We start from the raw sequence: 21,089 nt of genomic DNA, 5'->3' as shown, positions 1-21,089 counted from the left end.
ACAGGAAGCAGAGGAGCCAGGAGCTCCAACTTCAAGCAATTCTTCAAGGACTGGAAATGAGAATGGGCATCTCCCTGTCCCCTGCCTCCTGCCTGCTTTCTCCTTCTCCAGTTGCCTGATCAGTGCTGAGGTGCCCCCATGGATATTCAATAGAGACTAGTGCTTTCCTGGACAAAAAATAAATAAAGGGGACAAGGCAACAAGAAAATATAACAATTGTAAATACTTATGCATCCAACATGGGAGTACCCAAATACATAACACAGTTAATTACAAACATGGAACTAATTGATAGTAGTACAATAATAGCCGGAGACTTTGACATCCCACTTAAATTGACAGACAGATCATCCAAACAGAAAAACAAAAAGGGAACAGTGGCTTTGAATGACACACTGGACCAGATGGATTTAGCAGGTATATTCAGAACACTCCCTCCTAAAACAGCAGAATATACATTCTTTTCAATTATACATGGAATGTTCTCCAGAATAGATCACATATTAGGCCACGAAATATGCCTCAACAAATAAAAAAAGACTGAAGTCATACCATGCATCTTTTCTGACCACAACGTTCTCAAACTAGAAACCACTCCCAAGAAAAAATCTGGAAGGATCACAAACACATGGAAGTTAAATAACATGCTACTAAACAATGACTGGGTCAACCAAGAAATCAAAGAGGAAATTAAAAAGTACATGGAAACAAGTATAAATGAAAACACAATGGTCCAAAACCTTTAGGATACAGCAAAAGTGGTTCTGAGGGAAGTTTATAGCAATACAGGCCTACCTCAAGAAGCAAGAAAAATCTCAAATAAACAGCCTAACCCTACACCTAAAGGAGATAGAAAAACAAACCAAACAAAACCCCAAACCAGAAGGAAGGAAATAATACAGGTTAGAGCAAAATAAATGATCTAGAAACTAATAAACTAGAAGAGAACAATGAAACAAAAGCTGCTTCTTTGAAAGATCAACAAAAATAGACCTCTACTCAGACTCATAAAGGACTCAAAACAAAATCATAAACAAAAGAGGATAAATACCACAGAAATGCCAACAATTATAAGAGAATATTATGAAAAACTATATGTCAGCAAATTAGACAACCTAGAACAAATGAATAAATTCCTAGAATTATATAACCTACCAAAGCTGAAGCAGAAAAAAACCAGAATATTTGAACAGACTGATTATCAGCAAGGAGACTGAATCAGTAATCTCAGGAATCAGGGGTGCCTGGGTGGCTCAGTTGTTAAGCGTCTGCCTTCGGCTCAGGTCATGATCCCAGGGTCCTGGGATCAAGCCCCGCATTGGGCTCCCTGCTTGGCAGGAGGCCTGCTTCTCCCTCTCTCTCTCCCCTGCTGTGTTCTCTCTCTCGCACTGTCTCTATCAAATAAATAAATAAAATCTTAAAAAAAAAAGTAATCTCAGTAATCAAAAAACTCCCAACAAACAAAAGCCCAGGACCAGACAGATTCACAGGTGACTTTTACCAAACATTTAAAGAAGAGTTAATACCTATTCTCCTTCAACTATTCCAAAACATAGAAGAAGGAAAACTCGAATACATTCTATGAGGCTAGTATCACCCTGATACAAAAACCAGATAAAGACACCACGAAAAAAAGAGAACTACAGGCCAATATCTCTGATAAACATGGATGCAAAAATCTTCAACAAAATACTAGCAAACAGAATCCAAAGATACATTAAAAAACTTATTCACCACGATCAAGTGGGATTTATTCCTGGGATGCAAAAATGGTTCAATATTTGCTAATCAATCAACATGATACATCACATTAATAAGAGAAAAGATAAAAAAAATCTGATCGGTGGGAGGAGCAAGATGGTGAGGAGGAGACCTGGATTTCGTCTGGTCCCAGGAATTCAGCTGGATGGGGATCAAACCATTCTGAACACCTACAAACTCAACAGGAGATCGAAAAAAAGAATAGTAGCAACTCTCTGAACAGAAAAGCAACCACTTTCTGGAAGGTAGGACGTGCGGAGAACTGAATCCGAGGTGATATTCGGGGGGATAGACAGCGGGGGAGGGGGCTTTCATCGGCCGCTTCTGGCAAGTGATAGAGCCGCGGAGCACAAAACCGGAACTTTTAAAAGTCTGCTCCACCGAGGGACGTCACTCTGGTGGCTAAGCGGGGGGTAGAACCCTCCGGGACAGTGTGGTCTCAGGACCCTCGGGGTCACAGAAAGACTTGGGGGGGGGTGCTGAGTGCGGCAGAGCTCCCAGGGATCTGAGGGGGGAGGCCGGCTGCAGAGCAGAGCCGAGGCGCGGGCTCTCAGCTCGGGGTGGCCATAAACAGCGATCCGCGGCACAGTCGGGCCACTGCTCCTCCAGCAGGGACCCAACAAGCGGCAGATCCGGGGAGACTCCCCTTCCTCCCCCGGGAGGAGCGGTGTGGGAGCGCACCGCAGGGATCTGCTGGGTTTGGAGACTCCACACAGGGTCGGGTGCCAGAGATAGAAATGCGCGGTCACAGGCCGGGTGAGCACAGAGTGCGGCCGGAGACCGGGGAGACGGGAGTGACTGACGGCTTTTCTCTGGGGGCTCACTGAGGAGTGGGGCCCTGAGTTCTCGGCTCCTCCGGGGAGGAGATTGAGAGGCCACCATTTTCACTCTCAGCCTCCAAAGCTGCACGGAAAGCTCGCAGGAAACAAAAGCTCCTGAGAGCAAACCCAAGCAGATTACTTAGCCGGGAGGGGGCAAGGGCGGGGCAATTCCGCCTCCGGCAGAGACATTTGGGAACCAGGCAACAGGCCCTTCCCCCAGAAGATCAGTGAGAACAGCCAGCCAAGACCAAGTTTACCAATCAATGAGAACGGCAGAACTCTAGCGCTAGGGGAATAATGCACATAGAATTCATGGCTTTTTTACCATGATTCTTTAGCCTTTCAAAGTTATTTTTTTAATTTTCTTTTTTTCTTTCTTTTTTATTTGAATTTTTCTTTTTCCCTTTTTCAACCAATATCTTATTTATCCCTTTTTAAAAAAATCTTTTTTATTTTTCAGTTTTAGAGTCATATTCTATCCCTTCATAGTAGTTAACCTTATCATTGGTATATATATGTAAGCTGTTCTCTCTTTAAAATTTTGGGATACAGTTTCTTCTAACAGACCAAAATATACCCTAAATCTCTAGTGTATGGCTTTGTTCTAGTCTCCTGCCTGATCACATTCTCCCCCTCCCCCTTTTTTTTAAATTCCTTTTTTTTTTAACCAACTTCTTATCAATTCCTTTTATAAAATCTTTTATAATTTTCATCTTTATAGTCATATTCCATCCATCATATTAACCCTTATTTTTGTACATATATACGTTTTTCTTTCTTTAAAATTTTGGGAGGCACTCTCTTCTAACAGACCAAAATATGCCCCAAATCTAGTGTGTGGCACAGATCTATGCACCAGCCTGATCATATTTGATCATATTCTTTCTTTTTTTTTTTAACTTTTTCTTTTTTTTCTTTTCTCTTTCCCTTTCTTCCCCGCCGGTTTCAGGTCTCTTCTGATTTGTTCAGTGTATATTTTTCTAGGGTCGTTGTTACCCTGTTAGCATTTTGTTCTCTCATTCATCTATTCTCCTCTGGGCAAAATGACAAGACAGAAAAAATCACCTCAAAAAAAAGAACAAGAGGCAGTACGGACTGCCAGGGACCTAATCAATAGAGACATTAGTAAGATGTCGGAACTAGAGTTCAGAATGACGATTTTAAAGATACTAGCTGGGCTTGAAAAAAGCATGGAAGATATTAGAGAAACCCTTTCTGGAGAAATAAAAGAACTGAAGTCTAACCAAGTCGAAATCAAAAAGGCTATTAATGAGGTGCAATAAAAAATGCAGTCTCTAACTGCTAGGATAAATGAGGCAGAAGAAAGAATTAGTGATACAGAAGACCAAATGATGGAAAATAAAGAAGCTGAGAAAAAGAGAGATAAACAACTACTGGATCATGAGGGCAGAATTCAAGAGGTAAGTGAAACCATAGACGAAACAATATTAGAATAATTGGGATCCCAGAAGAAGAAGAAAGAGAGAGAGGGGCAGAAGGTATATTGGAGCAAATTATAGCAGAGAACTTCCCTAATTTGGGGAAGGAAACAGGCATCAAAATCCAGGAGGCACAGAGAACCCCCCTCAAAATCAATAAAAATAGGTCAACACCCTGACATCTAATAGTAAAACTTATGAGTTTCAGAGACAAAGAGAAATCCTGAAAGCAGCTCGGGACAAGAGATCTGCAACCTACAATGGTGGAAACATTAGTTTGGCAACAGACCTACCCAGAGAGACCTGGCAGGCCAGAAAGGACTGGCAGGATATATTCAGAGCACTAAATGAGAAAAATATGCAGCCAAGAATACTATATCCAGGTAGGCTGCCATTGAAAATAGAAGGAGAGATAAAAATCTTCCAGGACAAACAAAAACTAAAGGAATTTGCAAACACGAAACCAGCCCAAAAGAAATATTGAAAGGGGTTCTCTAAGCAAAGAGAGAGCCTAAAAGTAACATAGACCCGAAAGGAACAGAGACAATATACAGTAACAGTCACCTTACAGGCAATACAATGGCACTAAATTCCTATCTTTCAATAGTTACCCTGAATGTAAATGGGCTAAATGCCCCAATCAAAAGACACAGGCTATCAGATTGGATAAAAAAACAAGACCCATCGGTATGCTGTCTGCAAGAGACTCATTTTAGACCCAGACATCTCCAGATTGAAAGTGAGGTGGTGGAAAACCACTTACCATGCTAATGGACACTAAGAGAAAGCTGGGGTGGCAATCCTTATATCAGACAAATTAGATTTTAAACCAAAAGACTATAATAAGAGATGAGGAAGGACACTATATCCTACTTAAAGGGTCTATCCAACAAGAAGATCTAACAATTGTAAATATCTATGCCCCTAACATGGGAGCAGGCAATTATATAAGCCAATTAATAACAAAAGCAAAGAAACACATCAACAACAATACAATAATAGTGGGAGACTTTAACACCCCCCTCACTGAAATGGACAAATCATCTAACCAAAAGATCAACAAAGAAATAAAGACTTTAAATGACACACTGGACCAAATGGACTTCACAGATATATTCAGGACATTCCATCCCAAAGCAACGGAATAGACATTCTTCTCTAGTCCCCATGGAACATTCTCCAGAATAGATCACATCCTAGGTCACAAATCAGGTCTCAACCGGTACCAAAAGATTGGGATCATTCCCTACATATTTTCAGACCACAATGCTTTGAAACTAGAACTCAATCACAAGAGGAAAGTTGGAAAGAACTCAGATACATGGAGGCTAAAGAGCATCCTACTAAAGAATGAATGGGTCAACCAGGAAATTAAAGAAGAATTAAAATTCATGGAAACAAATGAAAATGAAAACACAACTGTTCAAAATCTTTGGGATGCAGCAAAGGCAGTCCTAAGAGGAAAGTATATAGCAATAAGAAATAAAAGGCATCCAAATCGGCAAAGAAGTCAAACTCACTCTCTGCAGATGATATGATACTTTATGTGGAAAACCCAAAAGACTCCACCTCAAAATTGCTGGAACTCATACAGGAATTCAGTAAAGTGGCAGGATATAAAATCAATGCACAGAAATCAGTTGCATTCCTATACACAAGACAGAAGAAAGAGAAATTAAGGAGTCGATCCCATTTACAATTGCACCCAAAACCATAAGATACCTAGGAATAAATCTAACCAAAGAGGCAAAGAATCTGTACTCAGAAAACTATAAAATACTCATGAAAGAAACTGAGGAAGACACAAAGAAATGGAAAAACATTCTATGCTCACGGATTGGAAGAACAAATGTTGTGAAGATGTCAATGCAACCTAGAGCAATCTACACATTTAAAGCAATCCCTATCAAAATACCATCCACTTTTTTCAAGGAAATGGAACAAATAATCCTAAAATTTGTATGGAACCAGAAAGGACCCTGAATAGCCATAGGAATGTTGAAAAAGAAAAGCAAAGCTGGTGGCATCACAATTCCGGACTTCCAGCTCTATTACAAAGCTGTCATGATCAAGACAGTATGGTACTGGCACAAAAACAGACATATAGATCAATGGAACAGAATAGAGAGCCCAGAAATGGATGCTCAACTCTATGGTCAACTAATTTTTGACAAAGCAGGAAAGAATGTCCAATGGAACAAAGACAGTCTCTTCAACAAATGGTGTTGGGAAAATTGGACAGCCACATGCAGAAGAATGAAACTGGACCATTTCCTTACACCACACACAAAAATAGACTCCAAATGGTTGAAAGACCTCAATGTGAGACAGGAGTCCATCAAAATCCTAAAGGAGAACACAGGCAGCAACCTCTTCGACCTCAACTGCAGCAACTTCTTCCTAGAAAGATCGCCAAAGGCAAGGGAAGCACAGGCAAAAATGAACTATTGGGACTTCATCAAGATAACAAGCTTTTGCCCAGCAAAAGAAACAGTCAACAAAACCAAAAGACAACCGACAAAATGGGCGAAGATATTTGCAAATGACATATCAGATAAAGGGCTAGTATCCAAAATCTATAAAGAACTTAACAACCTCAAAACCCAAAGAACAAGTGATCCAATCAAGAAATGGGCAGAAGACAGGAACAAACATTATTCCAAAGAAGACATCCAAATGGCCGACAGACACATGGACAAGTGTTCAACATCGCTCGGCATCAGGGAAATCCAGATCAAAACCTCAAAGAGATACGACCTCATACCAGTCAGAATGGCTAAAATTAACAAGTCAGGAAATGACAGATGTTGGCAGGGATGCGGAGAATGGGGAACCCTCCTACACTGTTGATGGGAATGCAAGCTGGTGCAGCCACTCTGGAAAACAGTATGGCGGTTCCTCAAAAAGTTGAAAAGAGAGTTATCCTACGACCCAGCAATTGCACTACTGGGTATTTACCCCAAAGTTACGAAAGTAGGGATCCGAAGGGGTACGTGCACCCCGATGTTTATAGCAGCAATGTCCACAATAGCCAAACTATGGAAAGAGCCAAAATGTCCATCGACAGATGAATGGATAAAGATGTGGTATACATATATACGATGGAATATTATGCAGCCATCAAAAGGAATGAAATCTTGCCATTTGCAACGATGTGGATGGAATTGGAGGGTATTATGCTGAGCGAAATAGTCAATCAGAGAAAGACAGGTATCATATGATCTCACTGATATGAGGAATTCTTAATCTCAGGAAACAAACTGAGGGTTGCTGGAGTGGTGGGGGGTGGGAGGGATGGGGTGGCTGGGTGATAGACATTGTGGAGTGTATGTGCTATGGTGAGCACTGTGAATTGTGTAAGACTGTTGAATCACAGACCTGTACCTCTGAAACAAATAATACATATGTTAAAAAAAAAAAAAAAAGGAAGAAGATAGCAGGAAGGGAAAAATGAAGGGGGGAAAATTGGAGGGGGAGACGAACCATAAGAGACTATGGACTCTGAGAAACAAACTGAGGGTTCTAGAGGAGAGGGGGATGGGAGGATGGGTTAGCCTGGTGATGGTTTTTTTTTTTTTTTAAGATTTTATTTTATTTATTTATTTGAGAGAGAGAGAATGAGAGACAGAGAGCATGAGAGGGAGGAGGATCAGAGGTAGAAGCAGACTCCCTGCCGAGCAGGGAGCCCGATGCGGAACTCGATCCCGGGACTCCAGGATCATGACCTGAGCCGAAGGCAGTCGCTTAACCAACTGAGCCACCCAGGCGCCCATGGTGATGGGTATTAAAGAGGGCATGTACTGAATGGAGCACTGGGTGTTATACGCAAACAATGAATCATGGAACACTACATCAAAAACTAATGATGTCATGTATGGTGATTAACTTAACATAATAAAATTTTTAAAAAATCTGATCGTTTCAATAGATGCAGAAAATGCATTTGATAAAGTACAACATCCTTTTATGACAAAAGCCCTCAACAAAGTAGGTTTAGAGGAACATACCTCAACATGATAAAGGCCATATATGAAGAACCAACAGCTAGTATCATACTCAATAGGGGGAAAACTGAGAGCTTTCCTCCTAAGATCAGGAATAAGACAAGGAAGTCCACTCTCACAACTTTTATTCAACATAGTACTGGAAGTCCTAGCCACAGCAATCAGACAACAAAAAAGAAATAAAAGGCATCCACATTGGTAAGGAAGTCGTAAAATTTTCATTATTTGCAGATGACATGATACTATATAGAGAAAACCCGAAAGACTCCACCAAAAGACTACTAGAACTGATAAATGAATTCAGTAAAGTTGCTGGATACAAAATCAATGTGCAGAAATCTGTTGAATTTCTATACACTAATAATAAAGCAACAGAAAGAAAAAGAAAATAATTCCCTTTAAATTTGCACCAAAAGAGAAAAGCGACCACTTTCTGGAAGGTAGGACGGGCGGAGAAGTGAATCCGCGGCGATATTCGGGAGGATAGACGGCGGGGGAGGGGCCTCCGACGGCCGCTTCTGGCAAGTGATAGAACCACGGAGCACAAAATCGGAACTTTTAAAAGTCTGCTCCGCTGAGGGACGGCTGGTGGCTAAGCGGGGGGTGGAACCCTCGTGGGACAGTGTGGTCTCAGGACCCTCAGGGTCACAGAAAGACCGGGGGTGCCTGAGGGCGGCAGAGCTCCCAGGTATCGGAGCAGGGAAGCCGGCTGCAGAGGCGGAGCCCAGGCGCGGGCTCTCAGCTCGGGGTGGCCATTGACCGTGATCCTCGGCACAGTCGGGCCCCTGCTCCTCCAGCAGGGACCCAACAAGCGGCAGATCCGGGGAGACTCACCTTCCTCCCCGGGGAGGAGCGGCGCAGGAGCACACCGCAGGAATCTGTTGCGTTTGGAGACTCCAAACGGGGTCGGGTGTCAGAGATAGAAACGCCTGGTCACAGGCCGGGTGAGCACGGAGTGCGGCCAGAGACCGGGGAGACGGGAGTGACTCACAGCTTCTCTCTGGGGGCTCACTGAGGAGCGGGGCCCCGAGTTCTCGGCTCCTCCCGGGCGGAGATTAGGAGGCCACCATTTTCACTCTCAGCCTCCAAAGCTATACTGAAAGCTTGCAGGATAAAAAGCTCCCGAGAGCAAACCCGAGCAGATTACTTAGCCGGGAGGGGGCAAGGGCGGGGCAATTCCGCCTCCGGCAGAGACATTTGGAAACCACGGCAACAGGCCCCTCCCCAGAAGATCAGCGAGAACAGCCAGCCAAGGCCAAGTTTACCAATCAATGAGAACGGCAGAACTCCAGCGCTAGGGAACTACTGCACATAGAATTCACAGCTTTTTTACCATGATTCTTTAGTCTTTTAAAGTTAATTTTTTTTAACTGTCTTTTTGTCTTATTATTTCTTTTTGAATTTTTCTTTTTCCCTTTTTCAACCAACATCTTATCAATCCCCTTTTTAAAAAAAAAAAAAACATTTTTATTTTTCATTTTTAGAGTCATATTCTATCCCTTCATAGTAGTTACCCATATTTTTGGCTTATATATATAAGTTCTCTCTTTAAAATTTTGAGATAGTTTCTTCTAACAGATTAAAATATACCCTAAATCTCTAGTATATGGTGCTTTCTATTCCCCTGCCTGATCACATCCTCTCCCCTTTTTTTTGTCTCTTTTTCTTTTTTCTTTTTTTAAATCCTCTTTTTTTTCAAACAACTTCTTATCAATTCCTTTTATAACATTTTTTATAATTTCCATTTTTACAGTCATATCCCATCCCTTCATCATATCAACCCTTATTTTTGTACATATATAAGTTTTTCTTTCTTTAAAATTTTGGGAGGCACTTTCTTCTAAAAGACCAAAATACACCCCAAATCTAGTGTGTGGCACTGATCTATATACCATATAGATCATATTTGATCACATTCTGGTTTTCCTTTTGTTGTTGTTGTTCTGTTTTGTTTGTTTTTGTTTTTATCTTTCTTTTTTTTTTTTTTCTTTTTCTTTTTTCTCTCTTTCCCTTTCTTATCCCACTGCTTCAGGTCTTTTCTGATTTGTTTAGAGTATATTTTCTGGGGACGTGGTTACTCTGCTAGTATTTTGTTCTCTCATTAATCTATTCTCCTCTGCACAAAATGACGAGACGGAAAAAATCACCTCAACAGAAAGTACAAGAGGTAGTACCGACTGCCAGGGACCTACTCAATACGGACATTAGTACGATGTCAGATCTAGAGTTCAGAATCATCACTTTAAAGATACTAGCTGGGCTTGAAAAAAATATGGAAGTTATTAGAAAACCCTTTCTGGAGAAGTAAAAGAGCTAAAATCCAACCAAGTAGAAATCAAAAAGGCTATTAATGAGGTGCAATCAAAAATGGGGGCACTAACTGCTAGAATAAATGAGGCAGAAGAGAGAATCAGTAATATAGAAGATGAAATGATGGAAAATAAAGAAGCTGAGAAAAAGAGAGATAAACAACTACTGGATCACGAGGGCAGAATTCGAGAGATAAGCGATACCATAAGACGAAACAACATTAGAATAATTGGGATCCCAGAAGAAGAAGAAAGAGAGAGAGGGCCAGAAGGTATAATGGAGCAAATTATAGCAGAGAACTTCCCTAATTTGGGGAAAGAAACAGGCATGAAAATCCAGGAAGCACAGAGAACTCCTCTCAAAATCAATAAAAATAGGTCAACTCCCCGACATCTAATAGTAAAACTTACGAGTCTCATAGACAAAGAGAAAATCCTGAAAGCAGCTTGGGAGAAGAGATGTGTAACCTACAAGGGTAGAAACATTAGATTGGCAACAGACCTATCCACAGAGACCTGGCAGGCCAGAAAGGACTGGCAGGATATATTCAGAGCACTAAATGAGAAAAATATGCAGCCAAGAATACTCTATCCAGCTAGGCTGTCATTGAAAATTGAAGGAGAGATAAAAAACTTCCAGGACAAACAAAACTAAAGGAATTTGCAAACACAAAACCAGCCCTACAGGAAATCTTGAAAGGGGTCCTTTAAGCAAAGAGAGAGCCTAAAAGCAACATAGACCAGAAAGGAACACAGACAATATACGGTAACAGTCACCTTACAGGCAATACAATGGCACTAAATTCCTATCTTTCAATAGTTACCCTGAATGTAAATGGGCTAAATGCCCCAATCAAAAGACACAGGCTAACAGACTGGATTAAAAAACAAGACCCATCAATATGCTGTCTGCAAGAGACTCATTTTAGAACCAAAGACACCCCCAGATTGAAAGTGAGGTGGTGGAAAACCACTTACCATGCTAATGGACACCAAAAGAAAGCTGGGGTGGCAATCCTTATATCAGACAAAGTAGATTTTAAACCAAAGACTGTAATAAGAGATGAGGAAGGACACTATATCATACTTAAAGGATCTATCCAACAAGAAGATCTAACAATTGTAAATATCTATGCCCCTAACATGGGAGCAGCCAATTATATAAGCCAATTAATAACAAAAGCAAAGAAACACATCAACAACAATACAATAATAGTGGGGGACTTTAACATCCCCCTCACTGAAATGGACAGATCGTCTAAGCAAAAGATCAACAAGGAAATAAAGACTTTAAATGACACACTGGACCAAATGGACTTCACAGACATATTCAGAACATTCCACCCCAAAGCAACAGAATACACATTCTTCTCTAGTGCCCATGGAACATTCTCCAGAATAGATCACATCCTAGGTCATAAATCAGGTCTCAACCGGTACCAAAAGATTGGGATCATTCCCTGCCTATTTTCAGACCACAATGCTTTGAAACTAGAACTCAATCACAAGAGGAAAGTCGGAAAGAACTCAAATACATGGAGGCTAAGGAGCATCCTACTGAAGAATGAATGGGTCAACCAGGAAATTAAAGAAGAATTAAAAAAATACATGGAAACCAATGAAAATGAAAACACAACTGTTCAAAATCTTTGGGATGCAGCAAAGGCAGTCCTAAGAGGAAAGTATATAGCAATACAAGCCTTTCTCAAGAAACAAGAAAGGTCTCAAGTACACAACCTAACCCTACACCTAAAGGAGCTGGAGAAAGAACAGCAAATAAAGCCTAAACCCAGCAGGAGAAGAGAAATCATAAAGATCAGAGCAGAAATCAATGAAATAGAAACTAAAAGAACAGTAGAACAGATCAACGAAACTAGGAGCTGGTTCTTTGAAAGAATTAACAAGATTGATAAACCCCTGGCCAGACTTATCAAAAAGAGAAGAGAAATTGAAGCAGTCATCAAAAATCTCCCAAAAAACAAAAGCCCAGGGCCAGATGGCTTCCCAGGGGAATTCTACCAAACCTTTCAAAAAGAGTTAATACCTATTCTTCTGAAACTGTTCCAAAAAATAGAAACGGAAGGAAAACTTCCAAACTCATTTTATGAGGCCAGCATTACCTTGATCCCCAAACCAGACAAAGACCCCAACAAAAAGGAGAATTACAGACCAATATCCCTGATGAACATGGATGCAAAAATTCTCACCAAAATACTAGCCAATAGGATCCAACAGTATATTAAAAGGATTATTCACCATGACCAAGTGGGATTTATCCCTGGGCTGCAAGGTTGGTTCAACATCCGCAAATCAATCAATGTGATACAATACATTAACAAAAGAAAGAACAAGAATCATATGATCCTCTCAATAGATGCAGAAAAAGCTTTTGACAAAGTACAGCATCCTTTCTTGATCAAAACTCTTCAGAGTATAGGGATAGAGGGTACATACCTCAATATCATAAAAGCCATCTATGAAAAACCTACAGCAAATACTATTCTCAATGGGGAAAAACTGAGAGCTTTCCCCCTAAGGTCAGGAACGCGGCAGGGATGTCCACTATCACCACTGCTATTCAACATAGTATTGGAAGTCCTAGCCACAGCAATCAGACAACAAAAAGAAATCAAAGGCATCCAAATTGGCAAAGAAGAAGTCAGACTCTCCCTCTTTGCAGATGATATGATACTTTATGTGGAAAACCCCAAAGACTCCACCCCAAAACTGCTAGAACTCATACAGGAATTCAGTAAAGTGGCAGGATATAAAATCAATGCACAGAAGTCAGTGGCTTTCCTATACACCAACAACAAGACAGAAGAGAAATTAAGGACTCCATCCCATTTACAATTGCACCCAAAACCGTAAGATACCTAGGAATAAATCTAACCAAAGAGACAAAGGATCTATACTCAGAAAACTATAAAATACTCATGAAAGAAATTGAGGAAGACACAAAGAAATGGAAAAACGTTCCATGCTCATGGATTGGAAGAACAAATATTGTGAAGATGTCAATGCTACCTAGAGCAATCTATACATTCAATGCAATCCCCATCAAAATACCATCCACTTTTTTCAAAGAAATGGAACAAATAATCCTAAAATTTGTATGGAACCAGAAAAGACCCCGCATAGCCAGAGGAATATTGAAAAAGAAAAGCAAAGCCGGCAGCATCACAATTCCGGACTTCAAGCTCTATTACAAAGCTGTCATCATCAAGACGGCATGGTACTGGCACAAAAACAGACACATAGATCAGTGGAACAGAATAGAGAGCCCAGAAATGGACCCTCAACTCTATGGTCAACTCATCTTTGACAAAGCAGGAAAGAATGTCCAATGGAAAAAAGACGATCTCTTCAACAAATGGTGTTGGGAAAATTGGATAGCCACATGCAGAAGAATGAAACTGGACCATTTCCTTACACCACACACAAAAATAGACTCCAAATGGTTGAAAGACCTCAATGTGAGACAGGAGTCCATCAAAATCCTAAAGGAGAACACAGGCAGCAACCTCTTTGACCTCAGCCGAAGCAACTTCTTCCTAGAAACATCGCCAAAGGCAAGGGAAGCAAGGGCAAAAATGAACTATTGGGACTTCATCAAGATAAAATCTTTTGCAAAGCAAAGGAAACAGTCAACAAAACCAAAAGACAACCGACAGAATGGGAGAAGATATTTGCAAATGACATATCAGATAAAGGGCTAGTATCCAAAATCTATAAAGAACTCATCAAACTCAACACCCAAAGAACAAAGAATCCAATCAAGAAATGGGCAGAAGACATGAACAGACATTTTTCTAAAAAAGACATCCAAATGGCCAACAGACACATGAAAAAGTGCTCAATATCGCTCAGCATCAGGGAAATCCAAATCAAAACCTCAATGAGATACCACCTCACACCAGTCAGAATGGCTAAAATTAACAAGTCAGGAAATGACAGATGTTGGCGGGGATGCGGAGAAAGGGGAACCCTCCTCCACTGTTGGTGGGAATGCAAGCTGGTGCAGCCACTCTGGAAAACTGTATGGAGGTTCCTCAAAAAGTTGAAAATAGAGCTACCCTATGATCCAGCAATTGCACTACTGGGTATTTATCCCAAAGATACAAAAGTAGGGATCCGAAGGGGTACGTGCACCCCGATGCTTATAGCAGCAATGTCCACAATAGCCAAACTGTGGAAAGAGCCAAGATGTCCATCAACAGATGACTGGATAAAGAAGATGTGGTATATATATACAATGGAATATTATGCAGCCATCAAAAGGAATGATATCTTGCCATTTGCAACGACGTGGATGGAACTGGAGGGTATTATGTTGAGTGAAATAAGTCAAAAAGAGAAAGACATGTATCATATGATCTCACTGATATGAGGAATTCTTAATCGCAGGAATCAAACTGAGGGTTGTTGGAGTGGGGGGTGGGGTGGGAGGGATGGGGTGACTGGGTGATAGACACTGGGGAGGGTATGTGCTCTGGTAAGTGCTGTGAATTGTGCAAGACTGTTGAATCTCAGATCTGTACCTCTGAAACAAATAATGCAATATATGTTGAGAAAAAAAAAAAAAAGAAGAAGAAGAAGAAGAAGAAGAAGGTAGCGGGAGGGGAAGAATGAAGCGGGGGAAATCGGAGGGGTAGACGAACCATGAGAGACGATGGACTCTGAAAAACAAACAGGGCTCTAGAGGGGAGGGGGGTGGGAGGATGGGTTAGCCTGGTGGTGGGTATTGAGGAGGGCACGTTCTGCATGGAGCACTGGGTGTTGTGCACAAACAATGAATCATGGAACACTTCATCTAAAACTAATGATGTAATGTATGGGGATTAACATAAGAATAAAAAAAAAAAATTTGCACCGAAAAAATAAGATACCTAGGAATAAACCTAACCAAACAGGTGAAAGATCTGTACTCAGAAAACTGTAAAACGCTGATGAAAGAAATGGAAGATAACACAAAGAAATGGAAAGACATTCCATGCTCATAGATGGGAAGATCAAATATTGTTAAAATGTCTATACCACCAAAAGTAATCAACAGATTTATTGTAATCCCTATCAAACTACCAACAACATTTTTCACAGAACTAGAGCAAAATTCTCTTTAAATTTGTATGCAACCACAAAAGACCCCGAATAGCCAAAGTAATCTTGAAAAAGAAAAAAGAAAAACAAATCTGGAGGTATCACAATTCCAGATTTCAAGTTATACTACAAAGATGTAGTCATAAAAATAGTATGGTACTGGCACAAAAATAGACACATAGGTCAATAAAACAGAATAGAAAGCCCAGAAATAAACCCACATTAAATCGCTAATTAACTTACAACAAAGCAGGACAGAATATGAAATGGGATAAAGACAGTCTCTTCAGCAAATAGTGTTGGGGAAACTGGATAGCAACAGGCAAAAGAATGAAACTATACCACTTTCCTACATCATACACACAAATACACTCAAAATGGATTAAAGACTTAAATGTGAGACCTGAAACTGTAAAAATCCTAGAAGAGAACACAGACAGTAATTTCTCTGATATCAGCTGTAGCAATATTTTCTAGATATTTCTCTTGAGGCAAGGGAAGCAAAAGCACAAATAAACTATTGGGACTATATCAAAATAAAAAGCTTCTGCACAGTGAAGGAAATAATCAACAAAACCAGAAGTCAACCTACAGAATGGGAGAAAATATTTGCAAATGACTTATCTGATAAAAGGTTAGTATCCAAAATATGTAAAGAACTTATACAATTCAACACCCCCCCAAAAATCCAATTAAATATAGGCAGAAGACGTGAACAGACATTTTTCCAAAGATGACATACGGATGGCCAACAGGCCAAAACATGCTCAACATCACTCCTCAACACGGAGATGCAAAACTACAATAGATATCACCTCACACTTGTCAGAATGGCTAAAATCAACAATACAAGAAACAACAGGTGTTGGTGATGATGTGGAGAACGGGAAATCCTCTTGCACTGTTGGTGGGAATGCAAGCTGGTACACCCATTCTTATAAACAGTATGGAGTTTCCTCAAAAAGTTAAAAATAGAACTACCCTACAATCCAGCAATTGCACTACTGGGTATTTACCCAAAGAATACAAAACACTAATTCAAAGGGATATATGCAACCCTATGTTTAGAACAGCATTATTGGGCGCCTGGGTGGCTCAGTTGGTTAAGCGACTGCCTTCAGCTCAGGTCATGATCCCAGGGTCCTGGGATCAAGTCCCGCATCAGGCTCCCTGCTCTGCGGGGAGCCTGCTTCCCCCTCTCCCACTCCCCCTGCTTGTGTTTCCTCTCTCGCTGTGTCTCTCTCTGTCAAATAAATAAATAAAATCTTTAAAAAAAAATAGAACAGCATTATTTATGATAGTCAAGATACAGAAGCAGCCCATGTCCATAGATTGATGAATGGATAAAGAAGATGTGAGAAAAAAAAATATATATGCAATGACATGGATGGAGCTCGAAAGTATAATGCTAAGTGAAGTAAGTCAGGCAGAGAAAGGCAAATACCATATGATTTCACTCATATGTGAAATTTAAGAAACAAAGTAAACAGCAAAGGGAAAAAAGAGAGAGAAACAACCCAAAAAACAGACTCTTAACTATAGAGAACAAACTACTGCTTACCACAGGGGAGGTGGGTGGGAGGATGGCTGAAACAGGTGATGGGGATTAAGGAGTGCACTTGTCATGATGAGCACTGGATGATGTATGGAATTTTTGACTTACTATATTGTGCACCTGAAACTAATATAACACTGTAGTTAACTATACTGGAATTAAATAATAAAAAAAAATGTGGCCAAAAAAAAAAATCTCCTAGTAACCAACCTCAAAGACATGGATATCTGTGATTTACTTAATAAAGAAATCAGGGGTGCCTGGGTGGCTCAGTTGGTTGAGTGTCCCACTCTTGATTTTGGCTCAGGTCATGATCTCAGGATCATGAGACTGAGCCCCACATCGGGCTCTGCACTCAGGGTGGATTTTCTTGAGATTCTCTCTCCCTCTGCCCCTCACCACCACCCCAACCCCAGGCTTGCATGAACACACTCCCTCTTTCTCTCAAATAACCTTTTTTTTTTATAATTTTTTTTTTTAAAGATTTTATTTATTTATTTGACAGAGAGAGAGATAGCGAGAGCAGGAACAGAAGCAGGGGGAGTGGGAGAGGGAGAAGCAGGCTTCCCGTGGAGCAGGGAGCCCGATGTGGGACTCGATCCCAGGACCCTGGGACCATGACCTGAGCCGAAGGCAGACGCTTAATGACTGAGCCACCCAGGCGCCCTCAAATAACCTTTTTAAAAAAAGTTTTAAAAAGGAAGAAAATAAATCAAAAGAACAGGTTTTTTTAAAGGATTTTATTTATTTTTATTTATTTGACACAGAGAGAGAGAAAGTGAGAGAGAGAGAGCACAAGCAGGGGGAGTGGCAGGCAGGCAGAAGGAGAGGGAGAAGCAAGCTCTCTTCTGAGCAAGGAGCCCAATGCGGGGCTCTATCCCAGGACCCTGGGATCATGACCTGAGCTGAAGGCGGCCATTTAACTGACCGAGCCACCCAGGTGCCTCAAAAGAACTGTTTTAAGGTTGCTCAATGAGCTACATGAAAATACAGAAAGACAATTCAATGAAATCAGAAAAAATACAGGAACAAAATAAGAAGCATAAGACAGAAGTCATAAAAAGAACCAAGCAGAAAATCTGGAGCTGAAGAATACAATGAGTAAGATGAAAAATGCAATACAGAGCACCAACAACAAAATGGGCCAAGCAGAAAAAAAAAAAAAAAAATGTGTGAATTAAAAAAAAGTGTGAACTAGAAGATAAGGCTTTTGAAATTATCCAGTCAGAGGAGGATAGAGAAAGCCAACTTAATCTATGGGACAACATCAAAAGACACAATTAGTGCATTATTAAAGTTCCAAGAGAGAGAAGAGAAGGAGAAGGAGTCAGACAGCTTATTTAAAGAAATAGTGGGGAGGAACTCCCCAAATCTGGGTAGAGATGATAATATCTAAGTTCATGAAGCTCATAGGTCACCAAAGAAACTCTTTTTAAAGATTTATTTATTTGACAAAGAGAGATAGCAAGAGCAGGAACACAAGCAGGGGGAGTGGGAGAGGGGGAAGCAGGCTTCCCGTGGAGCAGGGAGCCCGATGTGGGGCTCAATCCCAGGATCCTGGGATCATGACCTGAGCCTAAGGCAGATGCCTAATGACTGAGCCACCCAGGCACCCCCAAAGAAACTCATCTTAGCGTGAAGAGATCTTCACCCTTATCCGACACATTAGACCAGATGGACTTAACACACATATATAGAACATTCCATGCAAAAACCCCAGAATACACAAGTGCACATAGTACATTCTCCAGGAAAGATAATATGTTAGACCACAAAACAAGTCTAAATAAATTTAAGATTGAAATTATATCAAGAATCTTTTTTGACCTCAATGGTAAACTAAAATTACAAGAAGAAAAACCAATTTTAAGGAAAAAAAAAAATCACAAATATGTGGAAATTAAACAACATGGTACTGAACATCCAATGGGTCAAAGAATATCTCAAAAGAGAAATAATACCTTGAGACAAATGAAACCAAAATATAACATACCGAAACTTAAGGGATGCAGCAAAAGCCATTCAAAAGGGAAGTTCACAGTGATAAATGTCTACAATAAGAAATGAGAAAGGCCTCAAATAAACAACCTAACTTTATATCTCAAGGAACTAGAAAAAGAACAAATGAAGCCCAACGTTAGTAGAAGGAAGGAAATAAAGGTCAGAGTGGAAGTAAATGAATTAGAGACTAAAAAGAGGATAGAAAAAAATGACTGAAATTGAGAGCTGATTTGTTTTGTTTTGTTTTATTTTTAAAGATTTTATTTATTTATTTGACAGAGAGAGACACAGCAAGAGAAGGAACACAAGCAGGGGGGCGTGGGAGAGGGAGAAGCAGGCTTCCCGCCGAGCAGGGAGCCCAATGTGGGACTCCATCCCAGTACCCTGTGATCATGACCTGAGCTGAAGGCAGATGCTCAATGACTGAGCCACCCAGGCACCCTGAGAGCTGATATTTTAAAAAAGATAAACAAAATTGAAAAATTTTTAGCTAGACTCACCAAGGGAAAAAAGGGATATAACCAATACCACAGAAAGACAAGGGAGCATAGGGACAACTATGAATAATTATACACCAACAAATTAGGCATCTAGAGGAAATGGGTAAACTCCTAAAATATACAACCTACCAAGACCAAGTCAAGAAGAGATAGAAAATCTGAACAAACCAGTTACTAATAAGGAGATTGAATTAGCAATCAAAAATCTTGCAACAAACAAAAGTCCAAGATCAGATAGCTTCACTGGTGAATTCTACGAAACATTTAAAGGATTAATACACATCCTTCTCAAACTCTTCCAAAAAAATAGGAGAGACCCTTCCAAACTCATTTTCTGAGGCCAGTATTATCCTGATGTCAAATCCAGACAAGAACACTTCAAGAAAAGAACAGTACTAGCCAATATACCCAATGAATATAGATGCAAAAATCCTCAACAAATTATTAGCAAACTGAATTCAACAATACATTAAAAGGATCATACACCATAATCATGTGGGATTTATTCTAGGGATGCAAGATTGGTTTGATTCATATTAATCAGTGTGATACACCACATTAACACGATGAAGGGTGAATATCCTATGATCATCTCAATAGATGCAGAAAAAGCATTTGACAAAATACACACTTATGATAAAATCTCTCAATAAAATGGGTATAGAGGGAACATGACTCAACGTAATAAAGGCCATATATGACAAGCCAACAGCTAACATCATATTCAACAGGGAAAAGTTGAAAAATTTTCTACTAACATGAGGAACAATACAAGGATGCTCACTCTCACCACCTTTTTTTTTTTTTTTAAAGATTTTATTTATTTATTTGGCAGAGAGAGACACAGCGAGAGAGGGAACACAAGCAAGGGGAGTGGGAGAGGGAGAAGCAGACTTTCTGCTGAGCAGAGAGCCCGATGCGGAGCTCGATCCCAGGACCCTGGGATCATGACCTGAGCCGAAGGCAGATGCTTAACGACTGAGCCACCCAGGTGCCCCCACTTTTTTTAAGAGAGGGAACAGGGGGAGGGGTAAAGGGAGAGGGAGAGAGAGAGAATCTTAAACAGGCTCCACACTGGGCATGGAGCCCGACATGGGGGCTCGATCTCACAACCCTGAGATCATGACCTGAGTCAAAATCAAAAGTCAGATGCTTAACTGACTGAGCCACCCAGGCAACCCCAAAAATTGTAAATTGAACCATCGCAAGTTAGGGACTGTCTGTACACTGAAGCCCATAAGAAATTGATGGAAGTAATTGAAGACACAGTGGAAAGATATCCATGGATTGGAAGAATATTAAAATGTCCATTATACCCAAAAACATTTATTGATTCAATGCAATTCCCATCAAAATTCCAATGGCTTTTTTCACAGAAATAGAACTAACAATCCTGAATTTGTATGGAACCACAAAAGACTCTGAATGAGGAACAGAGCTGGAGGCATAACTTCATGATTTCAAACTATACTGCAAAGCTACATCAATTAAAACAGTATGGTATTGGCATAAAAGCAGACACATAGATCCATGGGAAAAAACAGAGAGCCCAGAAATAAACCCAGGCATATATGGTCAACTAATTAACAACAAAGGACC

At 40.4% G+C, this 21,089-nt stretch overlaps 1 long non-coding RNA gene across 1 annotated transcript in view; it reads right to left on the bottom strand.

Moving 5' to 3' along the window:
- Positions 1–9,109, bottom strand: part of LOC135364775 (uncharacterized) — a 68,267-nt gene extending 59,158 nt beyond the window's left edge. The window contains exon 1 of the long non-coding RNA XR_010412477.1: positions 8,860–9,109. This is a non-coding gene — a long non-coding RNA (uncharacterized LOC135364775). The remainder of the gene's footprint in view (positions 1–8,859) is intronic.
- Between the last annotated feature and the right edge of the window lie 11,980 nt (positions 9,110–21,089).

Source organism: Mirounga angustirostris, unplaced genomic scaffold (genome assembly GCF_029215605.1).
Source record: "Mirounga angustirostris isolate CCGP_5_RB_7025 unplaced genomic scaffold, mMirAng1.0.hap1 SCAF_6, whole genome shotgun sequence".
Classification (NCBI taxonomy): Eukaryota; Metazoa; Chordata; class Mammalia; order Carnivora; family Phocidae; genus Mirounga; species Mirounga angustirostris.
This window is presented reverse-complemented; position numbering and strand designations above follow the sequence as displayed.